Raw genomic sequence first — 10,806 nt, 5'->3', positions numbered from 1 at the left:
TGGGGCACCGGATTCTGTCCCAGTTGCCCCTCTTCCAGGCCAGCTCTCTGCTGTGGCCAGGGAGTGCAGTGGAGGATGGCCCAAGTCCCTGGGCCCTGCACCCCATGGGAGACCAGGAGAAGCACCTGGCTCCTGGCTTCGGATCAGCATGGTGCGCCGGCCGCAGCGCGCTGGCTGTGGCGGCTATTGGAGGGTGAACCAATGGCCAAGGAAGACCTTTCTCTCTGTCTCTCTCTCTCACTGTCCACTCTGCCTGTCAAAAAAAAAAATTAAAAAAAGATTATCTGTTAGAGATTTCAACACCTGTACCAATTTTGGTGACAATACAGCAATATTCATGGATTAGTACAACGTACATGTCATAAGGAGTGACAGAGTACAAATCCTTACAAAAGTCATTGTCTCAAGCCTTCAGGTCCAGAAGCAGCCATCCAGACTATATCTCATAATTTTTGTGTATCTTTTAAAAAGTGCCAAAGCCTAATTTGTACTTTGGCTTCATCTTTCACGGCATCCCTCTGTTGGGTTGTGGGGGCTCTCCACAACCTCATGGGGCTCCCTGTGGTCCACCTTGCCCAGAGCCTCACTTGAAATTCTGATATCCATCCTGCTGATAGCCAGAGTAGTCCTTGGGGAGCACTGAACTAAGACTGTGTGTAACTGCTGTTTGGAGTGTTAGAGAACAAAGGGTAGTAACCATCATATCCTCCTCTGAACCCATTGGCAGGACACCAGCGTCCATTCATCAAGCCTCCAGCACTTCAGCAGCCCCCATGAGGCACACCAGACTGTTGTAGTAGGGCTGATTGCTTTGTGGAAATCCACTGTTCTGCTGACAAGGCTGCTGGTGATTCACAGTCACCTAGGGAGGCTGGTCCTGGGAACCTTGGTAAGTTCCAGCTACTGTTTGAAGCTGTTTTTGCTGAAGCTCCGTTTGTTCCACTTGGTGAGGCTGACTGTAAAAGCGCTGGTTGTAGCTTGCTTGGCATTGATTTTGCTGTTTTACAGTTTCTGGTTCATTAACAGGAGGATCAGGAGCATTCATATGGAACACTGCATGGATTGGAATGGAGTTGCGTTTACATTGATTCCACTATGTAAAGGTTTGCTTGTCCCAGCCTGGAACACTTGAGGCTGAGAAGCAGCAGGAAGGGTTGATGATGCTGTAGTCTGTTCTGTATTTAAAAGAATTGTTGGCCAGCGCCGCGGCTCAATAGGCTAATCCTCCACCTAGCGGCGCTGGCACACCGGGTTCCAGTCCTGGTCGAGGTGCCGGATTCTGTCCCGGTTACCCCGCTTCCAGGCCAGCTCTCTGCTGTGGCCAGGGAGTGCAGTGGAGGATGGTCCAAGTGTTTGGGCCCTGCACCCCATGGGAGACCAGGAGAAGCACCTGGCTCCTGGCTTCAGATCAGCGCGATGCACCGGCCACAGCGCGCCAGCCACGGCAGCCATTGGAGGGTGAACCAACGGCCAAAGGAAGACCTTTCTCTCTGTCTTTCTCTCACTGTCCACTCTGCCTGTAAAAAAAAAAAAAAAAAAAAAGCAAATGATCAATTGGTTCCTTTCGTTGTCGTTGTGTAACATGTGAAGGCTGGTACAAGGGTTGAAATGCTGTGTATCCCTTGCTTGTGGATGAAACTAGAGGAACCCGTGTAGCTTCTGATTGAACAGGTTGAGCAAGTATAGATTCGGAATGAACTGGAGGGCAAACCAGCTGGGGCATGTCCATGTTTGGGGTTGGATTCATAGGCTGTGCCGATAGAATAGCAGGGTCAAGGGTCTGGTTCTCAAAATCCAGCATTGAATCCTGCATGAAATTATAGGGCCCCTGCATTTGTGCCATAAGATTATACTCACTGTCTATATTATACTATATTATATATCGATTATACTCACTGACTATACTCACAAGGGGATCTGCCTGAGCCACAGGGATCAGAGTGTGGCTCTGGTACTGAAGGAGATGCAGCCTGGGGTTGCTCCTGGAGTGAATTTACTACCTGGACCGTGTCAGCTGTCCACTCATCCACCTGCTCCTTTTCACCTCTGCTGACCTGTGTCTCTGCCACCAATGGTCTATTTATATACCGCGTTGATTCATCCTCACTTTGTTCAGTGTATTCTGCCCGCTTGGGTTCAGGTTTAGGCCCTGGTCTTCAGCTGGGGAGCTGAGGTTGCCTCTTCTTCCTCACACAGCCCATTCTGGTGGTTGTGGTACTATCAAAATAGTTTGAAAAACATGCTCAAACTTTGAAGTTTTTTTTTGGAAGATTTATTTATTTATTTGAAAGTTAGAGTTACACAGAGAGAGGAGAGGCAGAGAGAGAGAGAGAGAGAGAGAGAGAGAGAGAGGTCTTCCATCTACTGGTTCACTCCCCAATTGGTCACAATGGCCGGAGCTGTGCTGATCCGAAGCCAGGAGTCAGGAGCTTCTTCCAGGTCTCCCATGTGGGTGCAGGGGCTCAAGGACTTGGGCCATCTTCTACTGCTTTTCCAGGCCATTGCAGAAAGCTGTATAGGAAGTGGAGCAGTTGGAACTCAAACTGGCACCCATATGGGATGCCGGCGCTTCAGGCCAGGGTGTTAACCCAGTGCACCACAGTGCTGTGGGTTAAAGTTTTATAAGTTGTTCCAGATACAGATTTTTCCTTCCTCTTTGGCAAATCCCACAGATGAATGGAGGCATGTTCATATGGCCCAATCTCAAGCTCATGTCCTATTCAGGGTCTACCAACGTGTAGTCATCCACCAGCGACAAATCCTCCTCAGACAATATTGGCACTCTATTAAAATCTTGTTTTAAGTCACTTTGCACTTCATCATCTCCTACTTTGTCCAAAATATATTGCAGTTCAAGTTTTTAGACATTTCTGTTCAGCTTCTTCTCTCCTAAGTTGTTCCTGAGGAGCTGTCTTCTGAATTGTTTTCTGAATATCTTCGTGCTGTGAAACTCCTTTGTAATTCTTTTGCACACTCCAAGTTGTTTGTGATTTCCTGGTACTTGGACATGACGTCCAGCTGATCTTGATTAAGCCTCTCCCCTTTGACCATTTGTTCCTGGTAAACAGCAAGCTTACCCTTTTTCTTCTCCAGGTTCCAGAGTTTATTGTTGATCACCCCAATAATCTGCTTCATCGTCTCAGTGCTGGTTGCCAGTGCTGAGAGGTGGACGCAGCTGCCCCAACCCCCGCCGCTGCCTCACTCCGGGAGGAACCCTGGTGGCGGTCCGGCTGCTTGCTCTGCTTCCGTTGTGGCCGGTGGTCAAGTGTATCTTCAGACTGTGCAGGGATTTCCATGAGCTTTTGAAAATCATTTCTATGCATGGATTGCAATTTGTTTGCACTAAAGTGACCTTTTTTGTTCCATTTTCCACAAATGGTTTAAGTGTGCTTATTGTAGAATGTTTAACAGATTTTCTGGCCTCTACTAACTGGAGCCTAGTTGCAAGCCTACCCAGGTGTGAAAACAAAAATGGCACCAGGTATTTCCAAATAGCTCCTGATGGAAGGGGCAAAAAAATCTTCCACTCTCATGCTGAGAACTGCTGATCTAGTAGAAAAGAGGTTTCCTGTGACTTCCATGGAAAGGCATGTGTGCAAGAAATGGAGCCTAATTTTCTTTAAATTAATTTTATGATTTTTTATCTTATAAACTGTGATTTTATTTTATTTATATATTTATTTTTAAAAATATTTGTTTATTTATTTTAAAGGCAGTTACAGAGAGGGAGAGACAGAGGCAGATACAGAAGCAGAGAGAGAGAGAAATCTTCCATCTGCTGATTAACTCCCCAAATGGCTGCAATGGCCGGAACTGAGCCCATCCACTGGACCTGGGTCTATCCGAAGCCAGGAGCCAGGAGCTTCTTCTGGATCTCCCATGTGGGTGCAGGGGCCCAAGGATTTGGGCCATCTTCTGCTGTTTTCCCCAGGTGCATTACCAGGGACCTGGATCTGAGGTAGAGCAGTCAGGATTTGAATCCACACCCATATGGGATGCTGGCACCACAGGCAGTGACTTTACTGACAAGCCATAGTGCTGCCCCTAAATTGTGGTTTTAAAAATACATGTCATTCACTTGAGGCTGGTGTTGTAGCATATCAGGTTAAGCTGCTGCCTGCAAGACCAGCATCACATTTGGGCACCAGTTAGAGTCCTGGCTGCTCCACTTCAGATGCAGCTCCCTGCCAATGTGCCTGGGAAAGCAGTATAAGATGGTCTATGTCTTTGGGGTCCTGCACTCACATGGGCGACCCGGATGAAGCTCCTGGTTCCTTGCTTTGGACCTGGCCCAGCCTTGGCCATTGCAGCTTGGGGAGTGAACCAGTGGATGGAAGACCTCCTCTCCCACTCTCATAACTCTGCCCTTCAAATAAATAAAATAAATCTTTTAAAAATACATGTAATTTACTATCTTGACTTCTTTAAAATATTCTGTTCATTAATGCTGATTATATTCACATGTTGTACCACAGATATCTAGATCTTTTTCATCTTGTAAGACTGAAACTCTACACCCATCAAACAACAACTGCCCACGTCCCTCCTAGCCCCAGTACCTGGTAACCACCCTTCAGTTGTTTCATATGAGTTCCTTAGATATCTTAAATGAGTGGAATCATATAACCTTTGTCTTCTTACACATGGTTTATTTCACTTAGCATGATGTCCTCAAGTTTCACGTACTTTGTAAGACTGATCAATGTTCTACTGTATGTATATACCATTTTCTCTGTCTATTCATCCACTGTTTGACACTTGAGTTGCTCCTACCCCTTGGATATTGTGAATAGTGATATAATGAATGTGGTCATATAGCTATGTTGTCAAGATCATGTAATTGATATATCTCCATTTCTTTAGGGTTAACTTCTGGAGGTTTGTCTTGTTCTGTTGATTAGGCCATGTTTTCCTGTTTCTCTTTATGCCTTGTGAGTTTTATTTGAGATTTGGACATCAGAATAATCACTGGAGCCAATGTTGTGGCATGTCAGGTTAACCAAATGCTGAAGTCTCGGCTGCTCTATTTCCAATCCAGCTTCCTGCTAATGTGCCTGGGAAAGCAGTGGACGATGGCCCAAGAACTTTGGAGTCTCTGCTACACATGGGAGACTTGGGTGCAGTTCCTGGCTCCTGGCTTTGACCTGCTTCAGCCTTGGTTGTTGTAGCCATTTGGGGAATGAACCAGCAGATGGAAGATCTTTCTGTGTCTTTGTGCTTTCCAAATAAATAAGTAAATAAATTTATTTTAAAAATAAAAAAAAATGTTAAACCCCTCCAGTAATTACAGTCTGGCCTTGTGCTGGGTGGGATTTCATCCAGCAGTGTAGCTAGAGTCTCTGGGGGCCCTCAAACCCTTTCTGAGGGTCCATTGTCTCTGGGATTGTGTGTTTAGTTTATCAGTTAGAGAGGCTTGGTTTGTCTGTTTCTTCTCTGGAGGCCATTCTTTTGTTTTCCCCTATTGGGCTGCAGAGTCACAGTCTTTTTAGAGCCAAAAGAGTACACATTCATTTGTTCTCAGAGGACTTCAATGTGGTAGTCAAAACTATGCTGGTTCCTGTCAGAACTCTGAGTCAGATGAGACTAAAACCAGACCCTTCAGCAAACTCCCCCAAATATAAGATGGTCCACTACTCTTTACCTTCTGAGGAAAAGCTGTAGTTGGATGTTTTCTCTGGGTCAGGATACATGATGCCAGGATGAGAGACTGTCAAAGGTAGATAAAATGCCACACATTTGTTTTTACTTACTTTGATGCATTTCTCCCTGACTCTTCGCAAGCTTCCTGCTAATGTTCTTGGGAAAGCAGCTTCAACCTCTTACCTAACTTCTAGGTTGCTCACAAATGCAACGTAGTCCATGTATTTTTAAGTTGGAAGAATAAGGGTCACAGTCTTCCTTTTCCAATCTTGTGGTTGGCATGCAAGTTAATTTACTGTTAGTTGGTCCTGTTCTTTTTTTTAGATTTATTCATTTATTTGAAAGGCCACATTACGGGGGGGGGGGGGGGGGCGGAGAGGGAGGGAGGGAGAGAGAGAGAGAGAGAGAGAGAAAGTCTTCCATCCGCTGGTTTACTCCATAAATGGCTGTAATGGCCATAGCTGAGCTGATCTGAAGCCAGGAACCAGGAGCTTCTTCCGGGTCCCCCACATGGGTGCAAGAGCCCAAGAACTTGGGCCATCTTCTACTGCTTTTCCAGGCCACAGCAGAGAGCTGGATCAGAAGCAGAGTAGCCAGGACTTGAACTGGCGCCCATATGGGATGCCAGCACTGCAGGTAGCAGCTTTACCCACTATGCCACAGTGCCAGCCCCTCCTACTTTATCACCCACCCTCAAACTCCTCTTTTTCAGGACCAGAGGAATTTCCTTTGGTTCTCAAAGGACATTGGCGTTCTCCTTTTAATGATAATGATTAACACCCCCAGCCCCAAAATCCATGTCCTCCTGTGGGGTTGGGTCTCACCTAGGCTTCTTGTAGGTTCTTCCCTTCATGTGTGAAAGATGGAGGCATAGAGATGTATAGGAAAACAGGATTTATACAAAGAGAGCAAATTCAAGAACCAAGTTTTGTATTAACACACAAAGAAAAAACTCTCTCTGAGGAAAAACTTGCAACAGTGACAAATCCCTCCACAAAGGAGAAAAAAGCAAAGGAAAAGCACTGGCCAAGAAAAAGCCCCTTCAGCAAGTTCATACCCTCCAGAGGTTTAGGGAGGATGATGTCAGGGCTGGAGCCCAATTGAACATTCAAAAGGAAGCAGAGTTTGGGGCAGGGTTTGAACACTACCCACTTACATATCCTCTTTAAGAAATATCAGAAGTGTCACAGTATCAGGTGCAGCATGGAAGGGGCCATGACCTCCATGATAAGTGTGTTGTAAGGACATTATAATGGCCTAAACATCCTTGGGGGAGAGGGAGATGCAACCATATTGGGTGTTTGCAGCTAATGCTGATTGCAAATTGTGGGACTTGTGGTTTCCGCTATTGGGAAAGGGGCGGGGTCTTTCTGGTACTTGTCACGGACCGGGGGTGGAGGGAAAGGGGGGAGGGGCCGGGGGCGGCTAGGTTTGGGCTTGCACAGCATATGGAAAGGGAAGGGAGTTTGAATGGGATAAGGAAGGGAGTTAGGTGGGTCGGGCCAGGCTGTCATATAGGCCAGCTGCAGCTGTCCCTCAGAGTGGGCTGAGGTGGTCGAAATGCAAACTGTCTGGAGCTGTCTGTCAATCATCTACCCCAGTGGGTTGGCGAGGAGCTGTCAATTACCCACCTGTGCAGAGGCACTGCAGGTGAGCTAGGAGCTGTCCAGCGGCAGTTTCGCTGGAGCTGTCAGACCCCAGCTCAGCTGGAACTGTCAGTCATCGACCCTAGCTCCTCCTCAAGCTCTTTATATTCCCACAACACTTTATCATACTCTGTACAGCAGATACTCTTCTCTACTGATACATCTTTCTGAAGAATCTATTATAACTTACTTAGTGTGACATTATTCTTTAGAATTTTAGAAAAATTTAGAAGCTAGTAGTCAACATTTTTCAAGACTTCTTTATATATTCCTCTTCTTCCCCACCCCCGCCTACTCCTACCCCTTTACATATATTATCTTATGGAGAGAACCAAGAAAGTATTCAATGCTTGGATGGAGAAGAGAAAATATGCCATCCTGCAGGAATTTTAGTCTTCTTCATAACCTGTGAGCAAACTTCTATTGGGAAACAGGAAGTCTGAGCTATTCACAAACAAGTTCAGAGAAAGAAGGGTTAGAGTGCAGCACAAACTATTTCATAAAAGCAACTTGGGCTTCTCATACATGTGAGACGTTTCTTCCCTGAAAGAAGGAAGTATGATCAGAGGGAGAAAATATTGTCCCTAAACTGAGGATTAAGCAAAGTGAAGCATGCAGGCTCTTTGTTAGAAACAGTCCTCTGGCCTTGTTTGATATCTGTGGGAATTTGGGTGTTTCTAACAAGATAAAACCTTGTTTGTTATATTTACTTAAATATTATAAATTAAATTTGTTATATTTACTTAAATATATAAATACATAAATAGCCTTAGATCAGTTACTTTCTATTTATGCATTACTTCAAATTTTGTTCAATAGTTTATGTATAAAAATGCCCAGGAATATCTCTGTTCAGACTAATAAAGATAGATTTTTTTATGGTTTTAACAACTCTGAATAAATTAATGTGTTAGAACTTCTAATAGCATGTTCAATAGAAATGGTAAAAATGGGTAATTTTGCCTTGTATGAGATACCAGAGTAAAAATTTTAGTTTTTCCACATGGATTCTAATGCAAGCTGTGGGATTTTCATAAATGGCCTTTGTAACATTGAGGAACATTTGGTCTGTAGCTGAACTATTCAGAATTTTTAAGAATAAAGGGTGTTAGGGGCCGGCGCCATGGCTCACTTGGTTAATCCTCCGCCCGCGGCGCCAGCATCCTATATGGGTACCGGGTTCTATAGTCCCGGTTACTCCTTTTCCAGTCCAGCTCTCTGCTGTGGCCTGGGAAGGCAGTGGAGGATGGCCCAAGTGCTCGGGCACCTGCACCCACATGCGAGACCAGGAAGAATCACCTGGCTCCTGGATTTGGATGGGCATAGCTCCAGCCGTAGAGGCCATTTGGGGGGTGAACCAATGGAAGGAAGACCTTTCTCTCTGTCTCTTTCACTGTCTAACTCTATCTGTCAAATAAATAAAATAACCTTAAAAAAAAGAATAAAGGGTGTTAAACTTCATCAAATGCCTTTTCTGCCTCTATTAAATCATGTTTTTTTCTTTTTCTTACTATGTTTTTATTGAAATTCATCATAAATAGTGTATAGTATATAGTTCTAACAAATTCAGAATCATGTAATCACTATGAGACCACTAGTATAGTATCTTTGTCTGGCTTAGATTTCATGGTGATTCTGATTTTGTAAATGTATTTGGAAGTATTCACTCCAGCTCTATTTTTTTTTTGAATAATAATTCTTGAATGTTTCGTGGTGTTTATTTGTGAATTCAGTTGTGAGAGCATTTCTTTATTAGAAGGCATGAATTATTTCTTCAACCTTTTATTAGTTACTGGTCTGTTTGATATATCTATTTCTTTCTGATTCAATTTAGGTTTGAATATATATTCAGTTCTATTTGGTTGAAACACAGTCCAAATTCAGAATTTCCTTATTATTTTCCTGTCTGGTTGATTTAACCATTTTGGAAAGTGGGGTACTGAAGGTACTATTACTGTATTTCTATGTGTTTCTCCCTTCACGTCCATTAACAATTGTTGTATATATTAAGTGCTTCAATGTTGGGTAATATCTACTTACAATTATTTCTTCTTAATGAATTGACTTCTTTATCATTTAATAATGACTTTTTATTACTTGTGACATTTTTTCACTAGAGAATATTTTATCTAATACAGACATAACCACTCCTCTTGCCTTTGGTTTCCATTTACATGAAATATCTTTTTGCATCCCTTTACTTTCTTTTTCTTAAATTTTTATTATTATTTTTTTTTGACAGGCAGAGTGGACAGTGAGAGAGAGAGACAGAGAGAAAGGTCTTCCTTTTGCCATTGGTTCACCCTCCAATGGCCGCCATGGCCAGGGCACGTGGCCAGCACATCGTGCTGATCTGAAGCCAGGAGCCAGGTGCTTCTCCTGGTCTCCCATGGGGTGCAGGGCCCAAGCACTTGGGCCATCCTCCACTGCACTCCCGGGCCACAGCAGAGAGCTGGCCTGGAAGAGGGGCAACCGGGACAGAATCTGGTGCCTCGACTGGGACTAGAACCTGGTGTGCTGGTGCCACAGGCAGAGAATTAGCCTATTGAGCCGCAGCGCCAGCTGCATCCCTTTACTTTCAACCTATGTGTGTCATTAGCGCTAAAGTAGGTTTCTTAAAGGCAGAAAATAGCTGTATCAGTTTTTTTTTTTAAAGCTATTCAATGATTGTAAACCTTCTGATTGGTGAATTTAATCCAGTCAAATTAATTTTATTGATTAAATTCATTTGCACTCAAGGTGCTATTGATAGGCAAGGACTTACCATTATCATATTTTTAATGGTTTTCCTTTCTTTCTCTGTCTGCCTTTGTGATTTGGTTATTTTCTGTAGCTCTACTCTTCACTTATTTTCTCATTATCATTTATGCATCTACAGTAGAGTTTTGCTTCATGGTTACCACAGTAACCACTTAAATTTGGTTATGCACAAAATTTCTGCAATTTTAACTTTACTCTCCACCAGTTTCCATTTTTGATATTACAATTTATACCTTTTTATATTGTGCATTTTTAACAACTTACTGTAGTTTTTTAGTGTTTTGAATTTAACCTTCACACCAAAGATATAGTTTGCCCACAACCATTACAGTATTAGAATATTCTGTATATGACCATATATTTATCTTTATAGATTTTTATATTTTCTTATATTTTCATGATATTAATTAGTAAACTCAATTCCTGTCTGAAGAACTTCCTTAAGTATTTCATGCAAGACAAGTCTAATGGGAATTCCCTAAGCTTTTGTTTGTCTGGGATTTCTCCATTTCTGAAGGACAGTTTTACTGGGTATAGTATTTTTAACAGGCAGTTTTTCTTTTTAGTAATTAGAATGTGCCATCTTGTTCTTTCTTGGCTCACAATGTTTCCACCACAAAATCTTCTGATTACCTAATGGAGATTTCCTGTACATGACATTTCACTTTTTTGTTGTTACTCACAAAATTCTCATTGCTTCTGATTTTTGACCACTTGATTAAAATATAAGAACCAATGTGGGTTGAAACTTTTTAGGAAT

The 10,806-nt window shown here is 43.2% G+C and overlaps 1 pseudogene; it reads right to left on the bottom strand.

Moving 5' to 3' along the window:
• Nucleotides 1–547: 547 nt before the first annotated feature.
• LOC100351637 (caprin-1-like) lies at nucleotides 548–3,323 on the bottom strand (annotated as a pseudogene).
• Between the last annotated feature and the right edge of the window lie 7,483 nt (nucleotides 3,324–10,806).

This window comes from Oryctolagus cuniculus, chromosome 1 (genome assembly GCF_051225735.1).
Source record: "Oryctolagus cuniculus isolate XC-2025 breed Fujian yellow rabbit chromosome 1, ASM5122573v1, whole genome shotgun sequence".
NCBI classification, from domain to species: Eukaryota; Metazoa; Chordata; class Mammalia; order Lagomorpha; family Leporidae; genus Oryctolagus; species Oryctolagus cuniculus.
This window is presented reverse-complemented; position numbering and strand designations above follow the sequence as displayed.